At 45.8% G+C, this 13,413-nt stretch overlaps 1 protein-coding gene across 10 annotated transcripts in view; it reads right to left on the bottom strand.

Moving 5' to 3' along the window:
• The window catches only part of CDC42EP5 (CDC42 effector protein 5), a 145,081-nt gene that overhangs the window by 23,077 nt on the left and 108,591 nt on the right, over positions 1-13,413 (bottom strand). For 8 of the 10 annotated variants that reach the window (XM_060131329.1, XM_060131335.1, XM_060131327.1 and 5 more), the window contains one exon: positions 12,725-12,854. The exons of the other annotated variants lie outside the window; for them this stretch is intronic. The gene's annotated coding sequence lies outside the window, so the exon portion shown is untranslated. The remainder of the gene's footprint in view (positions 1-12,724; positions 12,855-13,413) is intronic. 10 annotated transcript variants of the gene reach the window in all.

The following is a 13,413-nucleotide window of genomic DNA, read 5'->3' on the forward strand; positions in this document are numbered from 1 at the left end:
ATGCTCAGACACAACCCCTGGACAAAGTGGACATTGGGATGACGTGAAGGGTCCCCAAGCCTTCAGGGAGCAGAGCGAGGATGGACCCCCTGCCCACTGGGCCCGACATCAGCAGGGCCTCCAGCCACCCAGGGAGCAAACCCCACACACCCAGTCAGCTCCGACCTGGGGCCAGCAGGTACCCTGAGTCATCTCAACAGTGACATCAGACAATTGCTCCCTCTACCCTGGACACCATCCTGGGAGGAGTGTGGAGAGGGACGCTGAGATGGAATAAATGCCATAGAAGCTGTTGATAATGAGTGGGAGGGGCTAAGTATCAAACTCCAGTACTCTGTGTGTGTGTGTGTGTGTGTGTGTATGTGTGTGTGCGGGTGTGTATGTGGGTGGGTGTGTATGTGTGTATGTGTATGTGTGTGTGTGGTGGTATGTGGGTGTGGGTATGTGTGTGGGTGTGTGTGTGGGTGTGTGTGGGTATGTGTGGGTGTGTGTGTGGGTGTGTGTGTGTGGTTGGGTGTGGGTGTGTATGTGTGTGTGGGTGTGTGTGGGTATGTGTATGTGTGTATATGTGGGGGTGGGGTGTGTGTGTGGGGTGGGTGTATTGTGGGGGTGTGTGGGAGTGTATGTGTGTGGGTGTATGTGTGTGTGGATGTGTGTGTGGGGGGGGTGGGGGGGTATGTGTATGTGTGTGGGTGTGTGTGGGTGTATGTGTGGGTGTGTATATGTGTGTGCGGTGTGTGTGGGTGTGGGTGCATGTGTGTGTGTGGGTGGGTGTTTGGTTGTATGTGGGTGTGGTTGTGTGGTTATGTGTGTGGGGTGTGTATGTGTGTGTGTGTGGGATGTGTGTGGGTGTGGGGTGTGTGTGTGGGGGGTGTATGTGTGGGTGTGTGGGGGGGTGTGTGGGTGTATGTGTGTGGATGTGTGTGTGGATGCGTGTGTGTGTGGTGGATGTGCGTGTATGTGTGGGTGTGTGTGGGTGTATGTGTGCGTGTATGTGTGTGTACGTGTATGTATGTGTGTGTGTCTATATGTGGGGTGTGTGGGGGGGGGGTGTGTGTGGGTGTGTGTGTGTGTGTGTGTGTGTGTGGTGTATGTGTGGGTGTGTATATGTGTGTGGGGTGTGTGTGGGTGTGGGTGCATGTGTGTGTGTGGTTGTGGTTTGGTTGTATGTGGGTGTGGTTGTGTGGTTGTGTGTGTGGGGTGTGTATGTGTATGTGTGTATGTGTGTGGGGATGTGTGTGGGTGTGTGTGGGTGTGTATGTGTGGGTGTGTGTGTGGGGGGTGTGGGTGTGTGTATGTATGTGTGTGGATGTGTGTGTGGATGTGTGTGTGTGTGGTGGATGTATGTGTGGGTGTGTGTGGGTGTATGTGTGCGTGTATGTGCGTGTATGTGTGTGTATGTATGTGTGTGTGTGTGTATATGTGGGGTGTGTGTGTGTGTGTGCGGGCGTGTGTGTGCGCGCGCGGGTGTGTGTGTGGGTGTGTGTATGTGTGTGTCTTGCCATTAAGCGGGGGCAGCTCCTGAGACCAGATCACTGATAGACAAAGACTTCATTTCTTCTGCTGAACTGCCGTGCATCATGATCTTACACACACACACACACGTACACACACACACACAAATACATGCACACACATGCACATGTGCTTGCACACATACACGCAAATATAATTCATACCGATGACAGTATGTTCATTTATATGCAGTACTATCTAACTTCTCCACATTTTAATTTCCTAAGGAATGACATACACTATGTAGGGCTTTTAATGGTGCTTTGATAACACAAAGTAGAGTCCTGTCAATGAGAAATCACTGATTCCAAGAAGGTGGTACATTGTTTCATAATATAATAAAAAAAGATTAAATGATCAAAACAAATGATTTTTCTGAATTATAGAAAAGATTCAACAACAATATAAAATAGTACAAAATCCCTACTTCAGATGACTGTGCATTTTGTTCTGATGGCATCAAGTACCATCAGCCTGAAAACCAGAACCTCTTCCCCAAACCCGGAGCTTCTTGATAAAGAGTTAGTGATTAGGGGAAGGAGGGATAAACTAGGAGCTTGGGGTTAACAGATACACACTACTATATAAAAAACAGATAAACAACAAGGACCCGCTGTATAGCACAGGGAACTATATTCAATATCTTATAATAACCTATAATGGAAAAAATCTGAAAAAGAAAAAAATATATATATATATAACACACACATCTGAATCACTTTGCTGTACACCTGAAACTAACACAACATTGTAAATCAACTATACTTCAATTAAAAAAAATTTTAAATAGTGATTAATGGTTCATTTAAATCAAATTATTTAAAATCTGAATAACTCAAATAAAAGGTGCCCAGTTTGAATAATAAATTTGACGCCATTGTTCTAACAGGGCTTGTTGAATAAGAGACCATGTTGTCTGAACTCTCTTGAGGTCCTGGAGAAGAGAACCAATGCTGAAGGTACAGGCGCAGAACGTGAGTGAGAGTGAGGTTGGGTCGCTCTCTGAATCTGAAACCGAACTGGACAACAGAGTGAGTAAAGAAAACTATATTCAGACAAAAAAGAAAAAAAAAAAGAGCTAGACAAATGCACATTCTCGTTATTATTTCTCCCAGGTTTTTTTTTTTTGAGTGTATATATCATTGTTTTCTTTCCCACCAAGAAAAATAACTGAGAGGCCACTTTTACTGCTTTTTCACTTAAAAATCCTTCCACAGCACCCTTGCCTGTGTGCTGCTTCCATGACAGCACTCGTAGGTTTGTGGCAGGTTCCATGGAGCACTGCCCTCTGTCAGTAACGTCCCCCTGCTCCTCTCCCACCAGCTTTCCGATCTGGGGTGACATCATATAAAAATGAGTGACGGGTCTGGTTGGCAGTAAACAGTGCTGCAGAGCTGCTGTCTCTGAGTGTCTGTACGGGCAGGAGTTTCAACAGAGAGTGTGTCGCCATCCTTCTCATCCTGTTTTTTGGGAAATGAGGGTTGCTGCTTTCACTAAGAAAGAGAAGTGCTTTTCAAAGGAGAGTGACTCTGACTGCGGAGCCCACGTTCCTGGCAGCATGTGGGGCAGCCCCTCCTGCTGCACCCATACCACCCCCGAATGTGCAGGACGCCTTCCTGGGTTCTGTCTCAGGGCAGAGCCCAGGGCTCTGGACCTGTTTCTGAGAGGCGCTGGTCAGCTGGGCTGGGGGAACTGGGGGTCTGGGCAGATATGGGGGTTTGGGCCACGAATCATAAAGCACATGGACCTCGATGCCCGGAAGGATTTCAGACACCGAGAACCTGGTTCTCTTCTCCTTGAATGAAAGCGACCACTGGGGCTGGGTGTCCCCCGGGGTTGAATGTAAAGCCTGGGATCAGCCTCAGGTCTGAGCCCTTGGACGGGTTGAGCCCCACCAAGTCCCAGGAGGTCATCCCAGATGGCGCTGCAGACCCTTCTCCGTCTCTCTTAGACCTCACCTTGCTAACCCCAGGACACTGACGAAGTCCCTCCCTGAACAATCCGGCTCTGCCTGTGAACCCACCTGGTACCGTGGGCTCAGCCAGCCCCTCCCTTGGGCTGTGACCCTGAGAAACCCCAGGTCTTTCCCTCCCTCCGTGTCCCGACCCCCTGATAAGCCTCACCCTCACAGGGCCGGCCCCCCCCCGTGTGACATGATGGTAGGACTCAAGGTACTCAGGGGTGCGAGCCGCAAGACAGCCCATGCCCAGTCACAATGCCCGTGTCCTGTGAACCTCAGCGGAGTCCAGACGAGAATCCAGCCACCATCCCAGACCCACCTGGTTCTCTGTACACGTAACAGTCCAAGAAGCCCCGCCCACCCATGCTGGACAAACACGATTTTTTCTTTAGTGCATTCACACCCGTAGACTAAGAAACTTTCAGTTTAGAAATGACCTGAGCCAGCTTGGAGGCAGGGGTGAGAGTGGAGAGCACAGCCTAGGCTCACAGGATACAGAGGGGCACAGAGACAAAGCATTGTACCTGACAGGGTGAAACCTGACCTGGAGAACATGAGGGAGGCCTGGACTGAGTTTCTCCCAATGAGCCACGTACGTCTCCCTGCACTTCCCGATGTAATAACACGAAGTTGTCGGGAGAATTTTCTCCTTTTGCATGTGGGAAACCTAGGTGTGTGGGGTGAGGAAACGTGTGCTTTGGGAACAGTCAGCCTGTAGGGGCCAGAAGCTGAGCAAGTTTCCCCACCGATATTCTACACTGTGATCTGTTTGTCTATGTAAGTGTCTGTGTGTCTATCTATGTAACCATGGATTTATCTATGTAGCTGTGTATGTATCTGTGTAGCTATCTATCTAGTGTCTATGTAACTATCTATATATCTAAGTATCTATCTATGTATCATCTAGCTATTTATCAATCAATCTACCTGTTTATCTACCTATCATGTTTTTTATCTCTGATGAGTTAATACCATGCTTGTTTCATTTGGACTTGGGTTGAGTCTGGTTATGACACATCTAGCTAGAAACACCTTCTAAAACCCGAGGTCTTTGTGACCCAAATAGAGAAATCTAGAGTTGGGCCTGTGAGCACCCACTTCTCTCCTGTTAGACCAGTGATGTAGGCCCCACCGTGCCCCTGGGAACCTGTCCTGCTCTCTTCCGGACATGCCGGGCACTGTTCCCACCCCAGGACAAGTAAGGAGAAAATGACGAGGCCGGCCATATCCCCTGATCCCGCCCCCTTCCTGGGCTCAGGCCTCCAGGGACAGAGGGGGCAGGAGATACTGGATGGGGTCTAGGCCCTGCCTCCATCCAGCCTCTACTCCAGGACCTCCTAGGCTCCTGGGGGGGGGGACAGTCACCCCTGCAGTCCCTGCTTAGCTCTGTGTCACCTGGGCTGACCTAAGTTGGGAGGGTCAATCTCTGCATTATGTCCCTCCTGTCCCTCGAAGGGAAGAAAAGTCTATGTTGTCACAGTGGACCCTGAGACCCTGTTGTGCTCCTCTCCTAGGGTCCCTGCCCAGACCCTCCATCTGGGCCAAGCCAGATTCTGTGATCCTCTGGGGGTGGCCTGTGACCAATGTGTGCAGGGGCCCTGCTGGGGTTAAGGTGTTCCACCTGGACATGGAACAGGATAGAAATCCTTTCACATCCCAGTTCGATCCACATGAGACAGAGGCCAGACTGCCCATCACTGTAGTGAGTGGAGACACTGCCCAGCATTTTCACTGCCTCTATTAATAAAGGTCCACCTTGACTGAGCACAGAAACCCCCTGGAGCTGGTGGTCACAGGTGAGGAGCTGTCCATGGGGCCTTCTTCCCTCTCCACCTGTTCCAATCTATCATGGTGTCTGGGGATTCCGCAGGCCTACCTCTCTCGATGCACCATGTCTTTCCCCACCTCTGCCCTCCTTGGAGTCCAGGTACCGCCACCTCCCGCTGGGCTCCTGTTCCAACAGGTGGAAGGCATTGTCACCAAAACCCCCAAAGTCTTTCCAGCTCCCTCCTCTCCTCCCCCTTCCCTCCCCCCTCCCTGATCCTCTCTCTCCTCTTCTCTATAGGAGCCATGTCTTGAGGAGTCCTGGATCCTACTCTGCAGAGGCGAACAGCAGCAATATGCTTTCCCTGTCACCTGTTTTCAAGCCCCTGTTTAGGTGCAGAGGGATTTTTACTCTTTGGATACATGCCTCTAATATCTGGCTGGTCAAATACTACTCCAGACATCTGGTGGTTTGACCTCTATATCGTCTGGGTGACCGACAACAGAGTGACTGACAGGGTGTGGTGGTAATAAATCGAATGAGATATGCACAGAAGAAAATGGAAATCAAGGCAGCCAATCCATCCTCTAAACACTTGGAGATACTGAGTGCTCTGGAAACATGGTGTGTGTGGTGTGGAAGTGACACAGGGTGAGGAAGATGGACGCTGTTTTTATGGAAAACTGAATCCCATTGCTCTCCTACACTCAAGAAATAGTCAAAAAACTTGGAGTATCTTTTTTTTTGAAAACATGAGAAAGTTCTAGAGCAAATCCGTCTTCATATTGTCTTTTAGGCAATCCTACTGTAACATCTGCTTGAACATCTGGTCAACCTAACCTGTCTCTGGGCATGCAATTAGCACCTTGCAAATGAAGAAAAATAGGTTTAAGTCACAGAATTGCCCTGTCCGAGTGCCAAGAGCTTTCAACTGAAGGAATTTTAAGTACTCTGTGCTCCATTATTAAAAAGTCTACAAACAGTAAATGCTGGAGAGGGTGTGGAGAAAAGGGAACCCTCCTACACTGTTGGTGGGAATGTAAATTTGTGCAGCCACTATGGAGAACAGTATGGAGGCTTCCTAAAAAACTAAAAATAGAGCTACCATATGACCCAGCAATCCTACTCCTGGGCATATATCCAGAGAAAACTCTAATTTGAAAAGATACATGCACCCCAATTTTCACTGCAGCACAATTTACAATATCCAAGACACGGAAGCAACTTAAATGTCCATAGACAGAGGAATGGATAAAGAAGATGTGGCACATATATACAATGGAATATTACTTAGCCATAAAAAAGAATGAAATAATGCCATTTGCAGCAACATGGATGGACCTAAAGATTATCATATTAAGTGAAGGAAGTCAGAGAAAGACAAATATCATATGCTATCACTTACATGTGGAATCTAAAAAAAATGATACAAATGAACTTATTTACAAAACAGAAATAGACTCACAGACCCTGAAAACCCACTTCTGGTTACCAAAGGGGAAAGTGGGGAAGGATAAATCAGGAGTTTGGGATTAACAGATACACAGTAATATATATATATATATATATATATATATATATATATATATATATATATATATATATAAAATATACATAAAACAACAAGGATCTACTGTATAGCACAGGGGACTATTACTCAATATCTTGTAATAACCTGTAATGGAAAAGAATCTGAAAGAGTATATACATATATATATATATATATATATATATAACTAAATCACTTTGCTGTACACCTGAAACTAACACAACATTGTAAATCAACTACACTTCAATAAAAACAAACAAATAAAATAGTCTGTATAACAGCAAATCCAAGACTAAATGTACTCTTATACTTTCAAAATGGGAGTAAGATAATCAATCTAGACTTTTGGGTCCCACTGTCCACTGGGTCCAGTTAAACAGTGGGGGTCAGGCACAGGATTTACTCTATTCTGAGACAAATCTCTTCTCAGCTCCACTCAACTGGTAGTCTGAAGAAAGGAAATGAGGATGTTATGTACAGAGTGGAGAAAGTCAGAGTCTGGAACATGCTCAGAATGACCCAGCTGATGGGAGAGTTGACCTACCATAGAGAAGAATCCACATGTTGGACTTTTGGGGTTCCACTCACCTACCAATAAACTCTGCAACTGATCACCCTTAACTAAATCCAATCAGAACGTGAACCTCACCCTGGAGATGCAACTTGGGGTTAGAGTTGGGACCATCCTTCCCAGTGTCACAGGACATGTAATTGACAATAAAACATGGGTTCCTACGGATGCCAGAACACCCACGCTCCCAAAGTAAATTGGAGGTTAACCATGCATCCCAGTTAGATAGTGTTTTGTGTATCTCGTGAAGGCTTGATTGTAGAGTGAAACACATTCAGGAATCAATTAGGATTGAACATGCCTGTGATATTTTTATTTCTTCGAATGTGTTAAGATTCATCCATTTGAAGACTTGCCCATGATAGTTTGTAATGTTTCCTTCTCTTTCCTTATAATTCACTTAATTTAGAAAATGCTGATTGATTCTGGGCATTTAGCTATAATTTAAGTAATTTAGCTTTCCCTTACCACCTTCAAATCCAAATTAATAAAATTGGTTATTTATTTTTCTTATTGCTTTAAACTGTTCTCCCAGAGGACTAATGCTTCTTCCCACTTTAGATTTGTGTAATTGTTTTATTTAGTCTTTCGTACAACACCAGACCTTCCATGAGGGCAGAGAATACATCTGCTCTGCTCAACTTTATCTCCTCATTTCCTGGGATGGCCATGGGTTGACATACTTTAATATTTTTTTAGTGAACAGGGATAAGATTTGTGAAAGGTGAATGGATGAATAAATGGGTCAAGTCCAAGAAGTCCTGGAATGGTTAAGGTGAGTGATCTCGAGCAGTTAGACAAAAGATCATGTCATTGGAAAAAAATAAAAACAGAACACCTCATGGCATTTTCCCATCCTTGAATTACTGTTACTCTGAAAGCAGGACCTAAGACAGGGATGTAAGTGTGGGTAGTTTATTTGAGAAGCAAGAATGAGGGAGTGGGATAGGGAAAGCTTGAAGGAAAGGAATTCCTGAAATAGGGATGCATTACTGAGGTCCCTGCACGAGGTGATGTGAACAAGACTCCACCAGGATCTCTGAGAGTGTACAGAATACCCTGCAGAATTTTCCTTCCAAAGGAAGAGACACTTGGGAATGTACGCACGGACGCTTGGGAATGTACGCACGGATGCTTGGGAATGTTCGCACGGGCGCTTGGGAATGTACGCACGGACGCTTGGGAATGTACGCACGGACGCTTGGGAATGTACGCACGGACGCTTGGGAATGTACGCACGGACGCTTGGGAATGTAGCATGGACACTTGGGAATGTACGCATGGACACTTGGGAATGTACGCATGGACACTTGGGAATGTATGCATGGACACTTGGGAATGTATGCATGGACACTTGGGAATGTATTCATTCATAGGAATGTATTCCTATTCCCCATTGCTTGGAATTTTCCCCAGGGATGGTTTCATTCTTCATGGTTTGGGGCTGAAATTGTTTCAGATAAGGTCCTTCCCCCAAATGTGGAGAGCCATGTAGGCATCCTTGAGAAGGGATGCTGTCCGTGGGATGCTGAGACCTACAGAGCTGTCAACCAGATCGAACACGAAATCAGCAGGTCACCCAGAGGGATATGAAACAGAGGCTAAAAACGTGTGCTTGGAAACCTAAAGTCAATGGATTTAATGCAGTGTCTGTTCACTTGACTCCAGCCCTGCTGAAAGTCTCTGCGTCTTTGCCTTCTGTATCATATGACAATCTTTCTTTCAATCCCTGCTTCCTCTTTTCCCTCCCACCCAATGTGTCAGTTCTGAAGTTAGAAGGTCCTCTCACCCTTTTGAGAACAGAGCTGAACAATGGTTAGTCACCTCCTAGATCAGACCACAATTCTAGATCATTTCAGGCCACACCCATTGGAACTGCTGCACATCTAGCCTAGGACCCCAGCAGTACCTAACATGGCAGCTCTCTAACAAAGGAAACCACAGCCCGGCCACCGAAGGTTGCTGCCCGAGGGAGGGAGAGAAAGAAATGGGCGCTGGTTACAAGCCTGCACCTTTCTACACTGACTGAGGGGTAGCAGAGGCCAGATGAGAGTGGCCTGGAGTGGAGACGGCTAACTAGGATAAAGGGAGAAACATGCAAGAATGTTCTGGAAGGCCAACAGAAAGAAAGGCAATAAACAAAGGGCGTCCTGTCCTAGTTGTCATCTGGTTCCATCAGCTCTTAAGGAAACTTCTGGAAATCCTGGCCTGGGAGAATGAATTTACTCCTATTTTTTTAAATCTTATTTATGTATTTATTTTTGGCTGCATTGGGTTTTCATTGCTGTGTGCAGGCTTTCTCTAGTTGCGTGAATGGGGGCTGCTCTTGGTTGTGGTGCGCGGGCTCCAGGCACGCAGGCTTCAGTAGTTGTGGCACGCAGCTCAGTAGTTGTGGCATGTGGGCTCAGTAGTTGTGGCATGCGGCTCAGTAGTTGTGGCACACGGCTCAGTAGTTGTGGCATGTGGGCTCAGTAGTTGTGGTGCACGGGCTTAGTTGCTCTGCGGCATGTGGGATCTTCCCGGACCAGGGCTCGAACCCATGTCCCCTGCATTGGCAGGCAGATTCTTAACCACTGCGCCACCAGGGATGTCCTATTCCTATTGTTTTTATGAGGGTTTTACACTTCTAGATTCTTATTTTGTAGTATTATAGGCTTTCCAAATCAGACTTATCTTTATAATTCTTGCATCTACACAAATTTTTCATTGTTCTCTAGGTGCTAGGAAACTAGGCCAGTTGCCCCCCAAAAAGAGGGTGGAATATTAAAGGACTCAGAATGCACCATCGCCAACTTTTTTTTTTTTTCACTGAATTTCTGGCAATGCAAGACCCTGCCCTCACATGGATTGTAGTTGTTCTGCTCTGATAGGGATATTGATTGGAAAACAGAGTTGGAAAGGCAGGATGAGCCAGTTCTTGGAGGACTATGAACACCGGGGAGAATATGCACGTGTAGAACTTGGGGAATTGGGCGAAAGAGGATGTGGTGGGAGGGCTGTATCATGCAGTGAGAGTGGAGGGTGTAGAAAGGAAGCAGACTGGAAAGCCCTAGAGACTCAATGATAAAAGTCACTCAACCATTAAAAAAAATCAAATTAGTAGTCCCTATAAACTTAATTTCTATGAACTAACCATTTTCATATACACAAATAAATCCCAACTTCACCCTGAATGTCAACAACAACAAAGGAAAATTCTGTGGAATAAATGTAATAAGAAATGTGCAAAACTTAACCCATGCAAATGTATATCTTTCAAACATTTCTGAATGGCGGAAAAATTAGATTTGAGCAAATTAAGAAAATCACCTTATCCTTAGACAGAGTGACTCAGCATCACAAACATGTCAGTTCTTCGTAGGCTAATTTATAAATGTACCTCAGTCCTCCAAATACACCAACAAGCTTTTCTTCTTCTTTTTTTTTAAACTTTTTATTTTATATTGGAATATAGTCGATTAACAACGTTGTGATACTTTCAGGTGCAAGGCAAAGGGACTCAGCCATACATATACATGTATCCATTCTCCCTCAGACTCCCCTCCCATCCAGGCTGCCACACAACATTGAGCAGAGTTCCCTGTGCCATACAGTAGGTTCTTGTTGGTTATCCATTTTAAATATAGCAGTGTGTACATGTCAATCCCAAACTCCCTGACTATCCCTTCCCTCCATCCTTCCCCCCCCGCCCGGTAACCCTAAGTTCATTCTGCAAGTCTGTGAGTCTGTTTCTGTTTTGTTAATAAGTTCATTTGTATCATTTCTTTTTAGATTCCACATATAAGGGATATCATACGATATTTCACTTTCTCTGTCTGACTTACTTCACTCTGTATGCCAATCTGTAGGTCCATCCATGTTGCTGCAAATGGCATTATTTCATTCTTTTTAATGGCTGAGCAATATTCCACTGTATATATGTACTATGTCTTCTTTATCCATTCCTGTCGATGGACATTTAGGTTGCTTCCAGGTCTTGGCTATTGTAAAGTGCTGCAATGAACACTGGGGTGCAAGTATCCTTTTGGACCATATGTTTCTCAGGGTATATGTCCGGGAGTGGGATTGCTGGAACAGATGGTAGCTCCATTTTTAGCCTTTTAAGGAACCTCTATACTGTTCTCCACAGTGGCTACACCAATTTACATTCCCACCAACAGTGCAGGAGGGTTCCCTTCTCTCCACACCCTCTCCAGCATTTATTGTTTGTGGATTTTTTGATGATGGCCATTCTGACTGGTGTGAGGTGATACCTCATTGTAGTTTTGATTTGCATTTCTCTAATAATTAGCGATGTTGAACATCTTTTCATGTGCCTCTTGGCGATCGGTATATCTTTTTTGGAGAAACGTCTATTTAGGTCTTCTGTCCATTTTTTCATTGGGTTGTTTGTTTTGATGATATTAAGGCTCATGAACTGTTTGTAAATTTTGGAGACTAATCCCTTGTCAGTCACATCATCTGCAACAAATATTTTCTCCCAATCCGTGGGCTGTCTTTTTGTTTTGTTTATGGTTTCCTTTGCTGTGCAGAAGATTTTGAGTTTAACAAGCTTTTCTTCTTGAACTAGACAAGTTGATACTAAGCTCCATATGGAAAAATAAAAACGTAAGAATACTTAGGAAAACACACAAAGAGAAGAGCTATGCGGGTAGTGGGGACGAGATCAACCAGAAATTAAAGCACACCGTACAGCCTCTGAGTCGTGAGGAAATAAGAAAGTCTAGATGCGTCTGCTTATTATGACAGAAGAAACACAAGAAGGATTGGCCGTATTTTACAGGCATTTAAAAGTACTGGGATATTATAAACAATGTGATTTCCACGTGAATGGGTGCATTTGGGAGAAGAGAAGCTTTTGCTATGGCATAGGGTCAGTAGCTGCTAAACTTATAAAGTGAAAATTTAATAAGGAGCATGATACGTACAAACTCTCAAAGTACCTCCCCACAGACCAGTGATTAATTACAAAGGGGAAATAACAGCCTTACTCTGGAGAAACCTGGGGCATGCCGAATTAACCAAGTCAGGAAAGACCCAATCACCAAAAAGGAGAAACAAGGACAATATGGCTTGAGTGGTATTCCACCCCAAAATGCACAACTGGCATCTAACAAGGAAGTGGTTTGGGCAAACCTCCTATTCTGTGTTTATCACGCTTCCTTTCTCTGCAGGGTCTGCCCTTCCTCAGGAGCCCTCAGTCACGTCTCTCATCAACCCCAGTATGACCAAGGCTGTGAAGGAAAGAACCCAACATCTCCATTCGTGAGCTTGTTTTAAATCTCATTAATCCAAACACGACTCCATGATCTAGGAGCGTTTGGAGATGAACACAAACCACTGAAGTGGGGGGAGAGGAAATACCTTGGGCGGGAACCATTGATCTTCTGACCGTCCAGCTTGAAAGCCAGCATCGGGCTCGCGGCATTTGATGGCGTATTTGGACCGTGTCTGGAGCTCACATCTGGGGTTTATGATGCACAGAAATTGTTTTCTGAAAAAGGAGACGTCACGCATCTTATTTGGGATGGTAACAGAGACTGACGTGTAGGGAAACAGCTGCTCTGCTTCCTGTGAAACCTTTAGTGTTGAAACCCGCGCTGGGGGTGATGGGCACCTGCCCGAGGTATCCTTAGTCGGCGTCGCCTCCCAGGCTCTGTCCTCTTGTCCCTCTGCTCAGACGGGGTGGGCAGGAAAGTCACCGTGATTTCGAAACTCACTACCTGCTCTACCTTACTCCGCGCAGAAGGATACTGAGTTCTATTTGTATTATTATCATTTTGTACTCTTAGGATGAGCCCTGAATTTTCCTTGAAGATCCCCCCAAGGCACCTTCTAAGTGCTGGAGATGGGGAGACACTCCTGGATTACCCGGGGGGGGGGGCGGCCACGTTACCACCAAGGTCCTGATGAGTGAAGGAGTGAGGTACAAAGGTCAGAGCCAAGGTCAATGGGACTCAGAAGCAGAAGAAGGAGAGACGCGCCTGCGGGCTTGGAAGATGGGAGGGGCTGAGTCCGGGGACTTGGCAGCCTGCAGAAGGCCGCTGCCCACT

Source organism: Lagenorhynchus albirostris, chromosome 19, assembly GCF_949774975.1.
Source record: "Lagenorhynchus albirostris chromosome 19, mLagAlb1.1, whole genome shotgun sequence".
Lineage (NCBI taxonomy): Eukaryota > Metazoa > Chordata > Mammalia > Artiodactyla > Delphinidae > Lagenorhynchus > Lagenorhynchus albirostris.